The 22,153-nt window shown below is 56.4% G+C and overlaps 1 long non-coding RNA gene across 2 annotated transcripts; it reads left to right on the top strand.

Moving 5' to 3' along the window:
- Positions 1 to 4,108: 4,108 nt before the first annotated feature.
- LOC131839633 (uncharacterized) lies at positions 4,109 to 11,070 on the top strand. Of its 2 annotated transcripts, XR_009357023.1 has the most exons (5): positions 4,109 to 4,409; positions 4,962 to 5,058; positions 5,322 to 5,657; positions 6,023 to 6,763; positions 6,848 to 11,070. It is a non-coding gene; the product is annotated as an uncharacterized LOC131839633 (long non-coding RNA). The 2 variants fall into 2 exon arrangements; XR_009357022.1 differs by having other exon boundaries at positions 6,023 to 11,070.
- The last annotated feature ends 11,083 nt before the right edge of the window (positions 11,071 to 22,153 follow it).

Raw genomic sequence — 22,153 nt, 5'->3', positions numbered from 1 at the left:
GTCTGTTCCTCTCCCCCAGGACCATCTCAGGCTTGCACGCCGCCAGCACCCCCCATCCGGGGCCTAAATCCTGCCTCTCAGCTCTCTGCCTTTGCCCCCTGGAGAAAAGCAGATCTTTTCTCTTAGTCTTTTGGAGCATGGTTTGAGATAGAATGTCTGCGTCTTCATCGCATCGGAAGAGTGCGGACCCACCAGCACGGGCTCCCTTCCTGAGAGCCCACTGTTGGCTCTGCAGGGGGGCGGGGGGCAGGGGGGGAGCTGTTTGCTCGGAGGCACTGGCTGCAAATTAACTGGGATTCTTGCAGGGCGCTCGGGGAGGGCTGCCGGAGACGCTGGTCCCACTGCCCACGGCTGGGAGTGTTTCACTCAGGGAGAAACATCCTTCTGGGGTCGGAGGCTCCGACTCTTATTCCGGAGTCAGCCGGCCTGCTGATGCCCTCACACGCAGTCCTCAACTTGTTCGAGGTCGGTTTTCTTCCCTGGGTAATGGGGCGCACTCTCTCCCCCTCTTACCCACCTTTCGAAAGCAAATAGGATCAAATACGTCACGCTGCTTCCAAATCAAGAAAATGAGGGACGGTCTTAGGGGCTTGTCCCCTAGCGGAGCCTGGTGCTTCTCCTTCAAGAGATCTGTTGAGAAGAAGGGATTGCTTTTGAGGGGGCTCGGGGAGCAGAACAGGCCTCGGGGAGCAAGATGCGGGTCAGGACGCAAGACCATGAGACTCCGGGAGCAGATGGGGCTCGGGGAGCAAGATGGGGAACAAGGAGCAGGATGACGGGGCGGGGGCGCAGGATGACAGGGTTCGGGAAGTAGGATGGGGCGCGGCGGAGAGCTGGCCAGGAGCAGCCCCCACAGGTAAGGCGTTTGCACTCCAGAGTTCACCCCCCTTGAGGCCAAGGTGGTGGCCTTTCACGATCTGTGTGGGCAGGCTCTGGCAGGACTCTGTGCGACGTCGCGTGGGACGAAGGCTGCCCGGGTTCTCCTGTCTGCAAGGAAATGCTCCAGAGTGAGGGTGTCTGGGAGCCGTCAGCAGCCAGGAAAGGAGCTCCGGGCAGGTCACCACCAGCTGCCGGACATTACTTCGCACGATTTCTGCCGGTGTGGAGCGGCTGCCGGCCGGTCGCCCAGCGAGGAGCGAGTGTTGCTCAGCTCCTGCACAGGGGCCCCCCGCGTGGCTGGCGGCCAGGAAGGAAACACCGGAGGAAGGACGGAGCAGGGAGGCGGGGACAAGGGACCGCACACACAGACCAGCGCGTGGACGCGGCATAGCCCTCCTCGTACGGATTCTCGCAGGAGCACGGACAGCTCGTGTCCCTCTTGCACGCTGGAAGGACAGGTGGAGACTCGCCCGGGCAGGGCCTGGAGGAGGGTCCAGTCACGTCCAGCCACGGGCACAAAGGGGTCGACCGAAGGCACCGTTCTACTCAATGTGGCACAGTATGCCTCTCAGGGTTCCGAGAAGGAGCCAAGTAAAAATACGATATTTGGAATATACTTACACTAGGAAATTATTTGCTGCTTCTCTGAAGCTCAAGTTGAACCGGGTTCCTGTTTTTTACCTGGCGACCCGGCGCTTACAGACGGAGCAGACCGTCCGCAGATATGCGCCACCCTGGACCCCCAAGCTGCCTTGCTCCCCTGTTGACTGATCTCAGCCATCAGCTGCAACGGCGACTTTCAGAAAAGCCAGGCTGAGGGCAGACGGGAGCTCGGAGGGGCCTGGATGGTTTTCCTCCTAGAGGAAAGCCTAGAGGGGACCACATACGGCCCCGGTCCAATGGCAAAGCCTCTCCAGTTCCGCCACTCCCTCCCAGGTGAGAAGCAGTTGAAGAAAAGCAGATGCCAGCGTCTTGATGCGACCTTGGCTTGACCTCAGGGGAGCATCTAGGACAGTCAGGGCGCCACTGCCTTCATCTCTGGTCCTTCCCGCACAGAGCCCTGGCTGTGCGGGGGAGGGAGGAAACCCGGCGGGACCTCACGGTCACTGAGGAGCTGTCTGTCAGCATGCGTTATGTCCGCTTGAAGACCCGGCTTCTGTGAGTGCCCGGCGAGACCCTTCCCCAACGGGCCACACTAACGGGAACACCCAAGTGGCTTCTCGGGAAGGCCCGGTCCCAGTTGTCTCTGTCCATGACACGAACGTCCTCTGTCTTTGGCCGCGCGCTCCAGAGCTGGCTACCGCATCCCCCTCCCGTGCACGATCAGGGCATATTGGATATTTGATGGAGGAAATGTCCAGCTCCTCGGAAATTCAATCCCATTAAATGCAGCAAATGTCCATTGAGTGCCTATAACTGCCCGTCATTTTGATGTGCAGCCAGTCTTCAGGATTGTTTTTCAAACTAGAGTACTCATTAGTCAAGACACGAGACTTCCAGCGGAAACTTTGGTCCAGGCGCTGGACATTTCCTGGACCCCTTCTCGGAGTCCATCTTCTGTTGGGGGCAGGGCGTGGGGGACAGTGGTCTGAGTGACAGAGGCTGCCGTCCCCTGCCTGAGGGTTCAGGGGGAGAGGTGACCATGGAGTGAGACCCAAGGAGGCTCCAGTACGAGTTGAGATGGCGGGGCACCAGGCCACCGGCTGGGAAAGTTTGTCCACCGGGAGAGACGTGGAGTCCGGCTTGCAGGCGCCTAAGCCCCGCACGGCAGGGTCTCGCTTTGCATCACCTCCCAGACACTTGATCCTGGGCTGAGCATGAGCGTGGACTCGGCTGGTGAGGGCTTGCGCCATGACTACGAGTCCCGAACGCTGCGTTGGGACTCGAGATCAGGAGGAACCGAGAGGCTGTGTCTCCGTCGGCAGCGGCCCCACAACCAGCTCACAGGAGGGTCCGTTGGGGAACAGGGATAATGAAGCCCACAGGCATCGGTGAAGTTCGAGTGACTGTGTGTGAGTCTTCCCTAGGGCTGCTGTCACACGGCAGCACACCGAGGGTTTCACCAACAGAGAAGTGTTCTCTCCCGGCTCCGGAGGCTGGAAGTAGGAGATCAGAGGGCTGGCAAGGCTGGTTCTCCTTGAGGCTCGGGGGGACAGGGTGCTCCCAGCTTCTCTCCTGGCTCCTGGTGGTTTGCTGGAAGCTGAGGACGTTCCTTCATTCCTACTGCAGCCCTCCAATCTTTGCCTTCACTCTCACACGGTGTCTTCCCTGGCCAAGTGTCTCTGCGTCCAAATTTCCCCCTTACCGGTCCTTTAGGATTAGAGCCCAACCCTCCCTAGTATGATCCCAGTTTAACTCCCAGCATCCACCACACTCTTACCTCCAATTAAATTGGGAAACTGGGAGTTGGGACTTGAGCATGTGAATCCCGGGTTGGGGGACACAGTTCCGCTCCCGTCTGTGTGTGTGTTTACCCCCACTCTGCTCCCCCAGAGGCGACCACTGTCTCGAGGAGGATGCCTGGCCGAGGGCTCGCTATGTGTCGACCCTGCTCTCGGCACTTTTCAGGCCCCGCTCATGTGATCGTCAGCACCACCCTGCCGGATGGACGTCGGCCCTGTCTTGATGCTACAGCCGACGGAGCTGGGGTGCAGGTACCATAGGCGGCCACCCAGGACCACGGAGGGTAACCGCATGCCCAGCCTCTCTCCGATCCTGGGGGTGGGGAGAGGGAGCCAACTCTACCAGGTGGTCACCAGCCAAGGGGAGGGCCGCAGCGAGCACACAGCCACGGCCTGCAGGGTGGACGCCTGACCTGGGGTCTCATTTGGGTCAGAGCCGGACCTTGGCCGATCTGTACGCAGAGAGATCGAGTCCAGGCTTCTCCTGTGCATTTTCCTTTTCAGGAACGCAGCTCAAGGTGGTAGCAGCTGTGGCCACCCCAGAAGGTGGATGACAAAGACCTAAGTCCTCACCAGGGAAACCAGGGTGAGAATCCCTAGACAGTGGCTGTGCTGGGGCAGAAAACATCCTCTGACCCACGAGGAGGCACCCAGGACCCCGGCAGCACCCACACACCTGCTCCTTCATCATGGGGAGGCGTTGCAGGGGCAAAGACACAAGAGACAAATCAAGGAAACAGCCTTGGTAAGAGATCTGAATTTTGAATTTAGAATGAACTCCACGGAGACTGGGTTAACCGAGAGACACATGGTACAGATGTCTCCGGTTGCCGAGCTCCTTCCTCCCCCTTGTCCCTTATCTGCTGGAACAGGAGCGCGGGAGCCTATGAGGTCAGATGGAGAGAGTAAAGGGTGCGTGCGTGTGTCTCCCTGGCCGTCTGACCTGCAGAGAGCATGTCTGGACCCCGCTCTGGGGTCCGCTGCTGGGACTCGGACACAGAGCAGAGGGAGCGAGCACGGCTGGGACAGAAAGGCCACAGAAGGCAGGAGCCAGGGGACCTCCGGGGTGCTCACACCTGTCCCGTGGCTAACGGACATCTACGTCCATCTTCCATGCTCAGCCCTTACGTGAGTAAGGGGACCGTCAGGTGCTCACAGGGACGGCCTTCTGTGGCCCGGGTCAGGAAGGTTTGCAGGAGCAACGTGGAGGGAAAGAGATTGGTTTGGGCTGAGGGAGGTGAGGCTGGCACGAGTCAGACCAAGAAGACCCCATCCCCATGCTCCGTGCTGTGCGTTCCGAAGCTCAGACTCGCTCGCAGCCTCCCCTAGGTCTCCCGTCCCCGGGGACAGCGCACACCAAAGAGCATTTCTCAGACGACCTCAGTGCGGGCTTCTCGTTGCATAAAGTAAACTTTTGATGCTGCAGGGACACTTGGAAAAAGTGAGATTCTATGTTTGAGAAGGTGGACGCGGCTGTTGCCTGCGCGAAGGGTGTGGCCAATCACTTCCTCTGGGTCCCTTCGGGCATTTCCGTCGAGTCCGTTAGCGGGATGTGACTCGGCCCCGTGCATTAACCCGGGGTGCCCGAATTGGAGTTACCGTTCCAAACTCGGGGGGACAGTTGACATCACGGATCCAACTGCCTGGGAGATCGCATGACGACAGCGCTTTCTCTGATAGTCCGACAGACGGCGGCCTCCTCCGTTCCGCTCACACTCCTTGCTGTCTCGAGCTCGGCGCCTCCCGTAACCCACCATCGATCCGTACACTCGGATGCGTAAGTGCATTTTTAATGACGCTCCGCCGTGGCCCGAACCACCGGACGAGCGAACGTGGGCGGCTCTCGCCTGCGCCGGCCTCTGCTCCCATCTCCGGCTCCCCGAGCTCTCCCTCTGCGGCTTTGTATCGGGCCACGGTGGAGCTCGTGGGAAGGGGCTCAGATCGAGGTGGAGATAAACCAAACGTGTAAAACACAAATCACGGGCGTGGTCTTGGGACTTGGTCGCGCCTCTGCCATCTGACATCCCCCTTCTGCCTCAGGCCACAGTGACGTCACTCAGCACGTGCCAGCCGGCCCCGCACGTCTGCACATGAGCCGCCGTAGGGATTCGAGGGGCCTGAGGAGAACGGACTCTCGGGGCAAGAATGAGAGGGGCCGGGCTGCCGGGCACCCTCCAGGTGAAGCGCGCACACGTGCGCCCCGGGGCCCAGGCCTGGGTCCGCGGAGTCTGGTTCTGGCTCTGCGCTCGTCCTCGCCCCCACGGCCTTCTGCCCGCCACACTCGGGGAAGATGTCCCCGGCCAGAGGAGCGTGTGCGGTGAGCGGGGAAGTCTGCACCGGAAACAGTGGCCGGAGGCGGCCATTCTGGAGCTCGAGGTGAGTGGCCGGGGTGTTCTCCATCTTTGTGTTTCTCTCTGAAACCTGAACGGGAGTAAATCGTCCTAAGCAGTGAGGGACGGAGGGTCTAACAGGACGCCGGTGGAAACGACCTTCCCCAAGGTCTTGTTGAGAAAAAGGCAACGACCCTCACATGATGTTCTGGCCTGGAAGGACTTCCCAGTCCGTCGTGGGGGCCGACAGCCGGGGCCTGGGATCGGCGTCCCTGAGTGAGACTGTGGGTCGTGTGCGATAGGCCACAGGCAGACACAGGGCGGCCCTCCTACCCCTCCCCCAGCCACCGCTCCCTGTCCTGTACCATGACACACGTCCGAGAGCCACTCTCCACCTCTGCCATCCTGTAGAGACGCTCCCTGGGGTTGTTCTTTCTGACCAGCGCCGGGGGAAGAAGGCTGGCTTTCTTGTCCTAGCCCCATCACCCTCGTGACGAGTGACTGCCGGATGCACACCTCCTGGGCTTGAAGAAGGGCCTCCCACCTCTGCCCCCTCTGTCTGCTGTGACGGTCCCCAGACACCTTTCCTGTTCACACCACACTCATCTCCTCGCCTCTACGTGGTTGAAATATGTCCCCGAACACGCAGACCTTTTGGGCGCTCCCTTCCTGGAAGGACTCCTGCCGTCACCCCGGAGCCCCACTGGGCTTTTCCTTCAATGGATCCTTTGAAGCAAAAACGCCACCTCTCTGGGGAGATTGGGCAGGTCATCTCCGCCTCCTCTGCGTTCCAGTGTAGAGAAGACTACGCCCACCCTAGCCCATTGTTTGGGGTTCTGTCCTGGCGTGTTTTCCGTAAACGTGGAAGACGCGGTTGAGCATTCGCTCTGAAGCATAAAGGAGAAGACAGCTGTCTCTGGTGTTATTTGGGGACTTTACTCCCAAGTCCAGGCAGGGGCAAAATGGGAGCATCGCTGTATCAGATCGGATTCTGCCATAACACAGGGATGCGGGGTAGGCCAGGGAGACACGGGAATCCGGCGTCATCTCCGCGTAGAGGGCGAAGATACGGAGAGCAGACTGGAGAGCAGACCGGAGAGCAGACGGGAGAGCAGACCGGAGAGCAGACCGGAGCGGACAGAAACCACAGTTGTGAGCGTCAAGGCCGCGTCGTCTCTCCACCCTCCACCCCATCCATCACTCAACAAACACTTCCTTAGCACTATTCTTTTCCAGGGCTTGGCTCGGGGTAAGCAGAAAGGAAGGCAATGCGTGCAGAGTGCGCCCGGCACCCCACAGCCTCTTCTCGTGGCTGCTCTGACCACCAAGGGTCACCGTGATCCTGACTTCAACCGTGGCGGATTCCCTTTGTCCTGATGTGTGCGTAACGTGCGCTCCTTTGTGTCTTCCTTTCCACACTGCGTTTCAGAGACTCACCCCTGCTTTCCATGTTCCCAAGTGGCACTGCCCTGCACAGACGTACCCTGACTTTACTATGGGTGGACCTTTGGGGCGCCAGCCCTCTGGGACATCATGACCACACGCTGCACACATGCTTGCTGGTGGCTTCGGAGCGTGGCCGCATGCCCCTTCTTTGGAACATCTTCCTAGAAGTGCAGCCACGGGCTCACGGAGCACACGTGTGGCTTCACTGCCTACTTCTAACGGGTAGAATATGTTTGCACTAGTCTGCACTCCTGCCAGCACCGTAGGTGGTTCTGGTTCTCCTCTGTCCCTGCCAATGCTCCTTGCTGCCTGTCATAGTTGTGTTCATGGTGAGTGTGGGTCCAAGCATGTTTTATTTGGCGAGTATTAACTTTGCCTCTAACACATAAGATCCACACGCTGGAGAGCAATGTAAGAAAGAGAGAAATTTTCCAAAAAATGTCTAATGACCGAAATCTTCCTATTTTTCCTAGACTTTCTTATCTATAGACACTCCATCTGCATTTAAAACCAGGAGTGTTGAGGTCCTCTTATACACAGTTCTGGGGCTTTTCCTCTTTTTCACAGAACACGATACAGCAAGCACAGTCCCAGACCATCCGATGCTCAGTGAGGTTGTGACTTTCACAGCATTAAACTGCTTATCGGGAGGTTTGTACCACAGTTCACTTATCTCTACCCTCACAAAGCTTAAAACCGAACATTAAAAAAGAAAAGAAAAGAAATCAAGCAGATAGTGAGGAAATTTATTCCAGAAAAAAGTGTGGTATTTAAAGAAGCAAGACAAAATCCAGCACCCAATAACTTAAGAGCACAATGTCTACAATCCAATAAAAAGTGGCAGGACAGGCAGGAAAGCAGGAAAATACAAACCCAACCTTCAGAGAAGAAATTTAAGCCAATGGAAACCGCACGAGGCGTAACTCAGACAGCCATCCGTCACGTGGCACATATAAAGCACCATCATCAGCACACGTCGTGTGCACAAGCACAGCAGAAGACATTCTAGGTAGATTTTTAAGACAGCGAGTGTCAACTATAGAACAATTCGAGGACCGTGGCCAGACCATGTCTGTGATCTCCCGGTGCTGACAGACTCTTCGTGAAGATTCGAAAGGCACACGTCTCTGGGTAAAAAGGGAGGGTCTGGGGATGAATAAAACTAGGTTTTCTTTCACGTGGAACACCGGTGACAAGAATGCAGACCCATGAGATACTGAGGGGAGGTCTTTCTAACATGGAGAACGGACAACAGAACAGCATATTGAAAACAAGGTATTTGGGCAAATACACATGGAAACGGCCAAGAAATGAATGGAAATCCTGGTGGTGTGCAGCGGTTCATTCCCAGAAAGTCACAACCAAAGGGATGACAGGTGAAAAGAAGCCGACATTCCCTAAAACAAGACCTCAGGATGGCAGAACGCAGCAAGAGACGATTCCAGACGAGAACGAGCATGTGGGGGGCGGCCTTCCCGCAGGCGTCCAGCCTTCCCGCAGACGTCCGGCCTTCCCGCAGACGTCCGGCCTTCCCGCAGGCGTCCGGCCTTCCCGCAGGCGTCCGGCCTTCCCGCAGACCGCCTGGCAACATTCAGGGAAGTTTAGTGCATGGATACCATACAACCCAGTAAGCCCTTCCTCATTCTTGGTTTCCCCTCAGTTGTGTTTGTCCCTCGGGAACTGGCCCCGAGTGAGGACAGAACAACAGATGCTCACAGACGGTGGCCTCTGTGTGGCCCTGGGGGCGTGGACATCCAGAACCCACTGCCACCAGCCACTGGGCACCACCAAAGCCAGGCGTGCAGAGCCACAACAACGTGTGTGCTGTGAGCCAGTCACTTCTCCCAAACCCACAACCGAGGTTTCACCACCCTCCCCAGCAAAGGCGAGGACCTTAAAGGTAGAAGTGGGTTAAGGGGGTGTCCATGCCTCCCGGTGAGGAAAGGTGGGTCTGGACTGAGACCTTTTGTTTTTAATTTTATTATATAAATTTCAAGTATACAAAACTGGAACAAAACAGCCCCCCAGCTTTCACGAAAACTGAAGCTGCATCCACCCCCTCACCCCGATCCCGTGTCATAGGATTTGTAAAGCAAATTCCAAGGGAACTGTCATTTTATCCTTAAGCATTATGGTTTGCAACTCAAAAATACAGGTTTTCCCTTTTTGGAAACATCACACCATCAGGAGCTCATTGCGCGATTTTCCACACTCAGTGCTTGCTGCCACTGCACGTGCCTCTCCCTAGTTGTTCTGTGAGTGGTTTTTAGCAGCGTATTTGCCTGTGTGTTTGCGCGCGTGCACGTGTGTGTGTGTCTGTGTGTGTCTGTGTCTGTGTCTAGGGGCAAACTCTGCAATCAGTTTGCTTGTCCATCAAACCTCCCTCCATCCGGAAATGGCTTCTCTTCAATAGGATTTGTAAAGCAAATTCCAAGGGGACTGTCATTTTATCCTTAAGTATTATGCCCCTTGGACGTGGTTTGTTGAAGAACACAGGATGTTTGTCCCAGAGCTTCCCACAGGCAGACTTCTGCTGACTGCAGCCCCGCGATGGCGTTTAGCCTGTTCAGACGACCCTTGTACTTTCTGTAAATGCAGATCTACACACCCCGTCGGATTTAGGGTTTGCAGGAGTGTTTCCCAGAAGACGTCTGCGTGTCTGGTGCCGGTTACACAGTCTCCTTCGTCTCCCACTCTGTGACGTCTGCTGCTGCTGGTGACCCCGGCCGACATCCATTCCTTCGAGAGTTCCAAGTTGTGATATTGAAATTTCATGACTTCTGGTTCATTCATTAGCTGGAGACACTTCCCATCACCAACTCTTTGGTTTCCTTGAGGTCAGTCCACACCAGCCAAGCCGAGCAAACCTCAGGTCTCCCCGTGCTCTCCCTCCCATCTTCGGGTTAGAGCCCTTCACTCCCTAGGGTCCTCTGCACCTGACGAATGAGCTGTTTTTTCAGTATTACTATGAACTCACAAATTTACATCTATCTGATGTTTGCCAGTGCATGGCAGCTAATACCTCTATTATCTCAAATTTATTTTCTGAGCACGTGTCATGGGACCTTGGTTGACTCTGACAACTTTTCTGCCGTCAGGCGTAAAGAGGGGTCCCACGTGCTCCTCAAACAGTTTCTGCCCCAGACTTGGAAATCAACAATTTCTCCGGTGGGTTCCGGCTCTTTCTCATGGGAGGCGGTACTTAGACAGAGCTGGTCGTGACCACTGTGCAGCCTGTCCCTCCAACTCCCAAACCAAGGAGTTGAGTGAGAAAGTACAAAGTGATAGAAAATACCACTGTGGAGAGTTAAGAAGTACAAAAAAAATTAGGGGCACCCAGCTGGCTCAGTCAGAGGAGCGTGGGACTCTTGATGTCAGGATTATGAGTTTGAGCCCCACGTTGAGTGTGGAGAGTCCAAAACAAAGCAAAACAAACAAACAAACAAAGAAAAACAAACAAAACACCACCAACAACAACAACAAGAAAAAGAACACCACTACCAAGAAAACCCCTTTTTAAAAAGGTACACAAAATAATTCTCTGCATTTCGTAAGTGTAATTCGATGCCACAGTTACTATCACACATAGTTAACCCCAAACATCGGGTGAAGGCCAGTGGGAGGGAAGGGGGAGCGCAGAGAGAAATGGATTATTAAAAAAGAAGAAAGAAAGAAAAAGAAAAAGAAAGGAAGAAGGAAAGAAACAGGCTCATGGTTTATGGACTGAAATGTTAGTTAATTTAACTTCTGTCATCAGAAGGTCAGTAAGTTAATAAACAAAATTTTAAAGGCAAAGAAATACAGGCAGATCCTTACAGAAAGTAGACCCGTGGTTGGTGGGAGGGGGCGACGGTTGCTAATGAGTGCAGGGTTTCTTTATGGGGTAATAAAAGTGCTCTGGAATTAGATTGGGGTGAGGCATATATATTGGTGAATATACTGAAAACCATTGAATTGTACATTTTATAAGGGTAAACTTTACGGCTTGTAAATTATATCTCAATTTAATAAAAGGAAAGAAATACTCTGGTCTATTCCCATCCTGTATCCCATAGAGAAATCCACACGGGGCCTTGAGCCCTTGGGCATGTCAGGGTTTGCAGGCAGCCGGGACGTCTATCCACCAGGCTGGACTGACGGACACTGCAGGACCCATAACTCGGTGCTCCGTGTGGGAACCAGGACCCATGATCAGGAGCTATAGACCAACAAGGAAAAAGCTTAAATACAGGTGCTTTGTGCAAAATGCAAGAAACCACATCAGATTCACGGCACACTACATTACATAAACTTTTAATCTATTTTATGTATGCGCACACTGCCTGTTTTTCAAAGTTACGCACCTGTCTAATTGCATATATCAAACACGTCGCTGCAGTTGCCGAGCTGTGAGGCCAGGGCGGTGGTGGGACCCAGCGTGGAAGAGAAAATACTGAGCAGAATGAAGACGGGGGTCCTGCCTGAACCCAGCGTGCCCGCGAGCTGGCTGTGAGCCGAACGTGGGGGACCCTCTCAGCACCTGAGGCTCAGGAGAAAAAAAAAATGGACAACAATCTCAGTTCGATCCAAATGTGTTCTCAGTTCACTGCAAAGTGCCTTCAAAATGTCCTCTCTGCTCGTGTCCTCACGTTCCTGTCCCAACAGACTTCCACTTTCAAAACCCTCTGCTTCCTCACCCCCACTGCCCAGCTCCAGAATCCCCCAGACTCACTTAGTTCCTTCTTCTTTCTTCTTTCTGGAGAGCGAGTTGTATGTCCTTGGCCAATCACCCAGTCTTGGTTCTGTTCTCCCCTCTCGGGCTCAGACAAGCTCTGCACGCACATGTCTGAGGAGCAGATAGGCAAAGGCTGCCTTCCACAATAGGGGGCAGGGCTGCAGGGGGGCGGTGGGCACAGGGTCCCTCACAGGTGAACAGTTGCTCGACCTGAAGCAGACGCCATCCTTGCGCTCTGTTCCCCGGCTCCATGCCCCCCTCAGGGCTCCCAGGACCCGGTCGCTCAGCCTCAGCGTTGCTGTCCCCAGCTCCGGAACGGGTTGTTGTTTTCAACTTGTGTTATTTATGGCTTGCCACAGTGTCCTCTCCGCATGCTTTCAGCCTCTATTACCCGAGCAACCGATTCCTTGTATTAAATCCCACCTGCGGAAATGCCTGGGCAGGATCCTGATAGATCCTGGCTGTGGTGGCATCTGGTACCAGAAGCAGTGCCAGCCTGGGAAGCAGATCCTCAAAGGTGGGGTCCTGGGATTAGTCACGTGCGTGGCCTTAAGTGCAATGCTGAGCTCATTAGCGTCCAACAGTCGGACACCAAATCCGCAGTGTGCTAGAGCATCCCTGAAAGAGACGTCTATTGCTCATCATGATGCAGAACCCGGGGAGTCCAGGGCTTCGGGGCTGCTACCCCAAGTGGCTCCCCCACTCAGCCATTGTCCCAGGACACCCGATACAGTGAAGAATTCTCCTTCTTCACACTGGAGAGCTTCTAGAATAAAAATGGTAAACTCGGGGCCATCGTGTCTCCGTGGAAGTCATGGAGAAGCAAAGAGACTCTAGGGCAGCCCCCCAAATTCTTTTTCTCACCATCGCAGTAAGGAGCATATTGGAAATCAGGTGAGGAACATAACCACGCAGGTTGCAGCCTTGTTGAATTCATCCACCCACCGACTGTCTTGAGTGTGGAGGATGGTCTGAGAGGTCATGGGATTTTGAGACTCACAGTGGGTGCGTCTGGTGGACTTTGATCGGGTTGAGAATCCTGAACCCCTGCATCTCTCCAAGGATGCCTGACCAGCAGAAGCCATTCCTCTCCCCATGGCTGAGGAGTCTGGCTGACTCGGTGCCCCAGCGGAGAGAGGGGCTGTCCGCCCCAAGCCCACCCTCCCTTCTTCACCCACCACCGGAGTCCACCGCCTCCACCCTTCAAGGGGCAGCGTCACGTCCGACCTGCGGGAGGTAGTTTACAGCATGAAAGAATCATGAGAACTTGCTAATTTTCACCAGCAGAAATGTGAGGGAAATGTGTGGAAATGAATCTGAAGGGTGTCAGACCAAAGAGAATGGGAGACAAATTGGGATCAGGCCGACCTTACCAGTCGCCATGTACTCACCAGCGATCCCGGGTTTGATGTGTCCGCTCCAGAAGCCGGGAGAGTCCCTAACAATGTTCTTGATTGATGGACTGATTGCAACGTGGTTTGTGGGTGACCCACATTTGCTGGAGACGTGTGTCTTCCCCGGCGTGATGTAGGAAAAGGAATACCAAGACCAAGCTTACCGGGGTGCTGGACTGCGGGACTGCCACGCGTGAGCTCTTCGTTTCCCCTCGGTCCTTCCTGAGAGCCCTGAAGACGCTTGCCAAGAACTGCATTTGTTGGAGGATAACGGTGTTCTCCAAAGTTCAGCTTGCAGTCCTCGTGGGGTCGCACCAGGGACTAGGGATGATGGAGTCCTGAGAAGGACGGACCAGAAGGCAACATCCGGGTGAGAGAGTCATCGCAGAGACCACAGCTCCCCAACTTCCATGGTGACTGCTGATCACGACGTCTCTAGGACGCTCATCTGGAAAACGCACCCAGTATCACTCAGCACATAGAGCAGGAAACAACTCTACATCCCGGCGGGCAGACCCTTCGGTTGGAGGCCGCGATGCAGAGGCATGTGGTCTCGCTCCCTTTCTGCCTTGGACCCTATCGCAGACTCAGAGCTCCCTGAGTGGACGGGAGGTCGCGTCCTGGGGCAGAGGGCCCTGAAATACTTCCCAGGTGCACACCTGGGTTCTCCTCCGTGCCTTGTTCCGGGGGCCCTGCAGCTGTGAGCTGGACAGAGTGCACCGGGCACTGGGAGGTGAGCCGGGTTTTCTCTGTGCACCGGACCCTGTTTCCGAAGTGACGTTAATTTCCTGGAGGCCAGACGCCCTCGCAGCCCCTCGTTACAGGGCTCTGGGGTGATGGACCTGCCGATGCAGGGCATGTCCTCACAGTGTGCTCCCGGTGGCTTGGTGATCTGTGAGAGTAGATAGTCCTGATAACTGGCACGACCCCTCACGTCTCCCCACACTGGGGAGTGGGTGCCGTTCTGGAGGCAGGAAGTCAGCGAAAGGCTGGGATTTCTCCTCGTGCTCCGAGAGCGAGGGAGCCGTCAACAGCTCTCGCACCACTGCCGAGAACGGTCAGGGTCACTCTCAGAGACCAGAACGTGCAGGGGTGGGGGTCCGGCTGCTCTGTCCTGTGCGGAAGACAGAGGGGTCTCGGAGAAGGACAGTTATCTCAGAACTGAACGGCACGGAGCCCAACCACCTCACCTTCTCTTCCGGACACGGCTCCTTTGCTGATGGAAACCAACACACCCGTGTCACCATCTCCCGTCAGATACTGAGAATGGCTCTGGCTTCCCAAGTGTCCCAGCCGCCAGCAGCATTAGCACAGGGTTGGGGGCGGGGGGGGGGGGTGTCGATGCCGGGAAGGGAAATGTCAGCTCCGAACAGTGATAAACGACTCGCAGACTCGCCGTGTGAGTTTCTAAATCAAGACTCTGTTTTATATGTAAGAAAAGATCCCTTCTACGGAGCAGAAAAGTCACGGACTTGGTTTTTACTGGGGGGACCACCCCTCTCCTTCTGACAATTGAAGGAGCAGGAGAGAGAAAAAGTAAGTTGTGATTGGATCCCTCGAGGGAGTCACGCCTCCGACGAATCATTGACCCCCGCACCGACTGCCGCTGATTCACTGCTTCAGGCCTGTGCTACTCGGCAACAGTCTTACCCCACAAGGCAGGCACGGCGTCTGTACCCTCCCCTCTGTATTCCCAGGACCTCACAAAGTTCCTGGTACACAGCAGATGTTCTGGAATTATCTGCTGAAATGAGGGAAAATCGTAATGAATTTCGTAGAAAAGGCAGTAAGTGCCCCACCCCTGCAGTGGGACTGATGTCTGAGATCACAGAGGCGGATCTCGCCGGATCAGAACTCAGACCCGCCTCTACGATATTCTTTGCTCCACGTTCTTCCAGCAAACCAAACTGAACTTCGGCCGATCGTGTTTTCCAAAATCAAAAATGACGCACAGCTTCCTTCTGGGAAACTTCTACCCCAGACCCGCGCAGCCCCATGAGGCGGGTGTGGGAGCCCCTGTTCCGGACCGCGCACCCACGCAGTGATTCTCAGTGGGAACCCCCCACCGGCAGCCCCAGCATCGGTCCGTGCCGCGGAAATGAGCGGCAGGTGGTGGGAAGGGGTCTCTCTTCCTCCAGACCTTCCAGTGAGGCCTAAAGAGGCTGCGTGTTCCGGCCGGGGTCCGAGTTCACGTAATTAGCGTTTCAAACAGGAAATCAGCGAACAAGTAATCCCCCTTTAAAAAAAAACAACCTGATATTATTGTTTTTAAGTAAAAATGATTAAATAGGACTTTTTTTAAAACTAAAGTGAACTAATTTCCTTATACTTGGCGTGGTTTTCTCCCATTTGTAAAGGAAGGCAAACGAGTTTCCCATAAACAGCACTTACCCGCTTCACAATACAATTTGATTTATAAAAATTCAATTTACACGGAACTTTCAAGAGAGACATTTATTGTGGAAAGTGGGGTATTTGACATTTGGTTCTGAGATCGATACGTCTGGGACAGTTCTGAGTTAAGGACAAATGCCCGTGTTCCCTCCGCGCAGCGGCGGGGATGGGGCCCTGTGCTCCGAGTGGGGGCAGGGTGGCAGGCGTAATTCCTCGGTACACGCCGTTAGGTCAGCGCCGGGCAATAAATCCACAGAACGCCGGGTAGTTTCAGGAAGTCTATAAAGTGTGTATTTACAGAATTGTGCCAAATTGTTATGGGGGCTTAAAAAAAATCAATGCTCTGATCTCTCTGCCCTCCTGGAGAGCCTGTCATACAGGAAATGCTGTCCAAAACGGTGGCAGCCGTGATGACTGGTGCTGCAGCCGCGCCGCGGGCTTCAGGACGAGACTTTGCAAGTACAGGTGGTTCAATAACAGAAGGTTTGGGTCCACCCAGGGTGGGCGATCGCAGTGGGGTCTGGCGCTTTGGCTGTTTAATGTCGGATTTATCTCCCTGTTTTCAGACAAGACACTGTATAGATTTTCTGCAGTTCTGAGAAAATGCTTGAACACATATCCTGGACCCTTCCCTCCCCTGCACAACTGTGAAATAAAATGTTACCCAGAAAATACACAAGTGGGTGAAAACCTGTGTAATCCCACGGCGTTGTCTGTGCAGAACAGACCGGACAACCGACCCAGCCCTATAAATGCCCGTCACCCACAGAGGAGGGCCTGGGTCCCCGATGCCCGGGCCGGCGGGGCAGAGGCACCGGGCGAGGACTGCGTGAGACGGAGGCTCCTGTGGGGGCCTCCAGACAGCAGACCAGAGCGCAGGGAGGGTCCAGCATGGGGGGCCCGAGGGGGCCCGGAGCTGCAGCACGGACACTGTCTTTACAGCCTGGGCTGCCACGGGTCTGTCCCAGCAGCTCACACAGCCTCCCAGGACAGGGACACATGCCTGTCTGCAGCGGTCCAGGGTGTGGTGACCACGTGGCTGCTGACCAGTGGGGAGAGGCTGTTCCCAAGCAGGACAGAGCTGGTCACTCCAGGCTGAACCCTGGCTGGAGAAGACCAGCCCCGGCATTCCTACGACCAGAACATCACATATTTACTCTCTAACGGTCCTGTTTTGCACTCAGGACACGGCGTAGCTGGTCCTTGCGAGGCTCCCATCAGGTGTCCGGTGCCCTGGCGTCTCCCCTGAGGCTCCCATCAGGTGTCCGGTGCCCTGGCATCTCCCCTGAGGCTCCCTGGGGAGGTTCTGGCTGTTGGCAGCAGTCGGCTCCCCACAGGCCGTCGACCCAGGGCCCTGGTGTCCTGCTGTCCGTCGCCCAGAGCACCCTCAGTCCCTGCAGGCACCGGCTGGCCCACACTCCGGGGGTGTGACCCCACCGGGGGGTGGGGATCAGGGGGCGTCTGTCCGGCTCGGCCAGCGGACTCCTAACACGGAGAGTGGACGGAAGTTCTGAGGGAAGGTCTGAGATGGAATCCGAGTGCTGAGTGAGGTGCTCAAGACGGGTTCCTCCGTGTGAAGAATGAAGGTGTCTCTTGCTCACTCACTCACCATCACGGGCCCCTTGGAGGGCAGAGTGTGGCTGCGTGAGAAGACAGGCCTCCGGGCACATGCAGGCTGAGGCGTGTCCTCCCCGGGGCCACAAGCTGCGGGAGCACGGGGACGCGTCTTGTGTGACGAGACGGGCGTTCCCACCATGCGGGCCGCGTGCCCGTCCGCTCATTGTCCCACTCAGCGGACACTCTCAAGAGTCCGCCTGCCACCTGCTCCCTGACGGATACCACAGGGGGGACCCCAGGCTCCCCCCAGGAGCTGTCCCCAGCGGGGTGGGCAGGGGCGGCGGGAGCAAATGCACAACAGAATAAACATGTAATTTCATGTCCGGGGGAGTTAGTGGTCTGAGGAAGGTGCCTCGAAAAGCAGCAAAGATTCTCTAAGCTGAAAACCAGCCTGTCACCCAGTGAGGCAGGTGGAGAGGCCGGGAAACAGCACCGGGCCGGCTGGAGAGGGACGTGGATCCCAAGACAAAGCCGGGGTATCAGAGCAGTAAATGTGGCGGAACAGTGACGAGCCCAGCGGGACGATGGATGCAGGTTTCAGAAGGACCCCAAGCCCTGCCAGGGGCACCCGTGGGCTTGCTGGAGCACAGAGCGACCCTCCAGCTGGGAAAGCCTGAGCTCTGCGGGGGGCTCAGGGAGAAGCAGCACCCGCATCCCGAGGCCCACTCCCCAGACTGCGCTCCGGGCACCTGGACGCAGCCGTGAGCCGGAGAGACAGGGCCCTGTCCCCCGAGGCGGCGGGCGAGGTGGGAACAAATCCGCAGGATGAATTCGGTCCCTGCCACACGCTATGAAGCTAAGTGAAGCAGAGGGGCTGAGTCGGGGGCGAGGCAAGGGTCCCTTCAGCTCTGGAAGGTTCTCTGGCCTGACTGGCAGGGAGGCAGGGCAGCCCTAGGACGTGGGGGCTTCAGAGGTCACGCCGTCCTGCACGGGCCAATCCCCAGGTCTCTGGGGAGCAGCAAGGAGCCCCAGAGAGCGGGAGCAGGAGGTCGGGAACTAGAGGGAGGGGCCGAGTCTGAGCTTCGCGCCAGCCCCGCGGTGGGAAAGGCCCCGGGGGAGGATGCGTTCTATTCTGGCTCCAAGTGGGAAGGAAGCATGGACGGGTTTAACCGGAGGCAAGCGATCTTCAGAGACGCAGCTGGCGGGCTTTTTGGAGCTGCAGAGCACCTGCATCCACATACCCCACACACTCGTCAGCTATCAGGCCGACTCGGGGCAAGGACAGGGCCCAGGCGCGCAGCTCAGCGCGCGGGTCTGTCTCAGCAGCAGGAAGGATGACGAGCTCCTCGGCGTAAGCGCGGAAAAGGCAGCCTGCCCCAACGAGGCCGAGTCGCCTGCTTCTTCCCGGCGCTGAGGGACAGCTCCAGCAAGAGGGAGCCAGTGCCACTCAGCTGTCCGCCTGCCACCACCCGCCAAAGCTGCCGAGGGACAGGAGAGGGACAGCATGGCCCGTGGACCCTCCGGGAAAGCGCCCCAGCCCGGGTGGCCAGAGCTCCGTGCTCAGAGCCTCAGCCCGCAGACGACGGAGGGGGTCCCCGCGGCCACAGCCACACCTACGGCGACAGTGAAGTCATTGCAGCTCTGTCCGAGGGGTCACCTGAGCCGAAGCCACAAGCAGCTCCAGACAAGGATGGTGGTCACGCCACAGTCGGACGCAGGCCAAGACACTGGGAGCCTCACTTAGACGTGGCCAAGGGGGTCGGAGAGATGGATTTCCTCCCCAGGACCCCACACCACCCCCACCTTGTCACCCACCCACGGTTAGGAACCTGAAAGGGAGGAAGCAGGACAGAGTTTCCACCCGTTCTCTGCTCCTGGCCCCCGGGGACCACTGATTCAGCGCTGACCCCACAAACGCCCCGCTTCCCTGTTCAGCCTGTGGTCAGTCTGGTCCGAGCCTGAGCCTCTTGGAAGGTGAGGGTCCCAGGATGCAGGGGCAGAGGGCCCGGTGAGCTCCTGTGGGCGCAGGAGGGTCTGAGAAGCGCGCCCATGTGCAGTCTGTGGGCGGAGAAGACCCCGCAGGAGGCTGCTCGGCTGCGTCCCAGGATCCTGAGGTCTCCCTGCTCCCAGGAGCCCAGACAAAGTCTCGCCCCGAAAGGGGAGGCCTTGCCTCAGTTGGACGATGACTGACACTGAACTCAGAGGGACCTTGCTAACGGCACCGGCAAGGACATGGACCACCTGTGCTCGAAGGCCGGCGCGCTTCGGGGCCGCTGGCTGGGGTTCACCGTCTCCAGCCCCGCCCCCTCCCTGTCCCCACCCCGCGGAGGAGAAACACCTGCACGTGAGATCGACCTCGCGACTAATAAGCCGATTTGATTTTGCTTCCTTTCCCTCAGGGCTGCGGAAGGGGCCGTCCGCCTACCGGGGATCGCTTCTCTACCAGGCGATACCCGCCCAGGGGAGGCGGCTTGCTCCCGGGGCCGACAAGGACCGTCAGGCTGGACCCCACCCGCGGCCCCTCACCACGTGCAGAGAAGCCGGCGCACCAGCGGTAGGTCCCTCCCGTTAGCAGGTTCATGTCTTCCCTCCCCCGGCTCCTTCTCTTGCTTTTTCTCAGCCCGATTCAGTAAAATAACATCGATTGGTTCCTCTAACTTTCAATAATGAGTCAGAAAAGATAAATATGAAAGGACCTCAAATTAATTCTAAGGAGCTTAATTATTTTTTTCCCGGGGACGCATTCTTCCTGAAATGAGTTTTCCTATCCGGCCTGTGTTAGAGCAGCAGCCCCCGGCATGGCAAAAGTTTATTTTGGGCTTGGGGAATGAATTTGCAATTAAAAAACTTGCTGTCGTAATCATGCACATTTGCATAATGTGGGCTCTTCATTAGCGCGCAGAGAATAAAATCAGTCTGATAATCAAATCAATTCATTTATCTGGAGTTTGCAGGACCCGTAGAGTCTGCACTGATGGACGGAAACCACGGGCGTGAGGTCGGCGTGACTGAGCTCGGAGTCGGCTGTCAGTGGTCATGTGCCGGGGCAGAGCCTGTCTTCCTGACGATGCAGCGGGGTGCTCCGGGGACCGTCCCCAGGCCCACACGTGGCCGTGCCGGCGCTGACATGCTCATTGTCTTCGCGGGGGGCATACGTTCTGGAACATAAAATAGCTCTCCTGAAGTCAGAATTCCTAAGACAAAAATTCTTAGCAACCTGCTCCAGGACCACTGGGGGCCACAGCTACGCAGAAATGCCGATGTCACTTCCCTCTAAACCCACATGCGGGCCTCCCACACACGCACGTGCACACACACACACACACACACACACACACACTCCCCCCAGGTCACCCTCACTCCCGATTTGTTCCAATTAGTGCCAAATTAAAATTCAGGTCCTACGTGGGGTTGGGGTCAGAGCCAAGTGCAAAACTCCAAAACTATACATTGATTTCCAGATAGAGAACTATAATTAGAAACAACTTGAAATAGAAATAATTAATCCAAATCTGATTTCTTACAAGAAAGAGGTATGCGGTCTTTGGGGGCAGAAACAAGCAATCCTGCTGTGTGTCGAGGGCAATGCTGGGTTCTGGGGCGAAGTGCACGCCCGTCCGGGAGACGCGCCGCAGGGCTGGGAGTCCTTCTCAGCGTCTGGTATCCGGGCAGGAGGACACGGTAACCGCACCAAGCAGCGGCTGGAGGTCAAGCACTGTTTCCGCGGATGACGCCCTCTCTCCAATCTCTGCTCCCCTCTCCTGGGAAGGCGCCCTTCGGCGGACCTCAACCTCCGGCTTGCGAGGTCCTGCCCCTTGCCCTTCACAGGCCTGTATGTGGGTGCCGGGCCGCGGAACGGCAGCGCTGACGCTGAACTGGGACGTGGCTCCCATGCCAGCTGGCGGCCGGAGGAAGGGTGCCGCGGGGGTCTGCGATACTTCGGAGCGAGACCGGGAGGGGTTGTACACGGACTCCCCGTGTTGTCACCGAGCCGAGCGTTTTAACGTCTGTGTCCTAGCGGTCATCATCACGGCCGCTCACTGATCAAACTCGGCGGGAGCGTCCCCCTGCAGGAGCTCTCCCAGATCCGGGGGCGCGGCACCCAGTGGGGAGCGCTGGTCCTCCCTCATTCTGCTCAGCTTCCCATTGTCCCTAACAGCCCTCGACACACCCTGAACTGCATGTTTAAAGTACACAGCTCCCTAGGGGCGCCGGGGGGCTCAGTGGGCGAAGCCTCTGCCTTCGGCTCCGGTCATGATCTCAGGGTCCTGGGATCGAGTCCCACGTCGGGCTCCCTGCTCCGCGGGGAGTCTCCTCCTCCCTCTGCCTCTGCCCCTCCCCCTGCTCGTGCGCTCCTTCTCTCTCTCCAATAAATCCATAAAATCTTTAAAAAATAAAGTGCACAGTCTGGTAAGCAGTGATGCCTCCTTTCTCATCCCCAATGCTAGCAATCTCTGTCCCTCTCCTGTCCTGGTCAGCCTGGACAGGCATTGATCAATCCAGCGGCTGTGCTCGAAGGATGAGCTCCGGTTTCACTGACTGGCCGCGTTCGCTTTCTGCTTTTCATCCCACTGAGTTCTGTGTGCTCTTTGTCATTTCCTTTCTTCTGCCTATTCTGGTTTTACTTTGCTTCCCCACCCACACCCCAGTTTCTTAAGGTGGAAGCTGAGGTCATCGATCAGAGAACTTTCTTCTATTCTAACAGGATCGTTTAATGCTATAAATTTTCCTCCAAGCCTTGCTTTAGGGATAGCCCACAAGTTGTGAAAGTTTGGGTTTTATTTCATACAGTTAAAAACGTTCATTCTCTCCTTTGATCTCCGGTTGGACCCATGGTTGTTCAGCCCACAAGTACTTGGGGTTTCTCCTTTCCATGCACAGAGCCCTACTCTGGATAGAGAACAGCCTTCGTGTGAGTCGAACCCTTTCGCGTTCACTGGGCTTGTTGCATTGCCCAAGTACATTCTGCCATTTTGAATTTTCCCTGTAGACTTAAAAAGAATGAGTTCTGACATGGTTTCTTAGAATGCTCTGTAA

This window comes from Mustela lutreola, chromosome 8 (genome assembly GCF_030435805.1).
Source record: "Mustela lutreola isolate mMusLut2 chromosome 8, mMusLut2.pri, whole genome shotgun sequence".
In the NCBI taxonomy this organism is placed as follows: Eukaryota; Metazoa; Chordata; class Mammalia; order Carnivora; family Mustelidae; genus Mustela; species Mustela lutreola.
The sequence above is the reverse complement of the archived record's forward strand: the minus strand, read 5'-3'. Positions and strand labels throughout refer to the sequence as shown.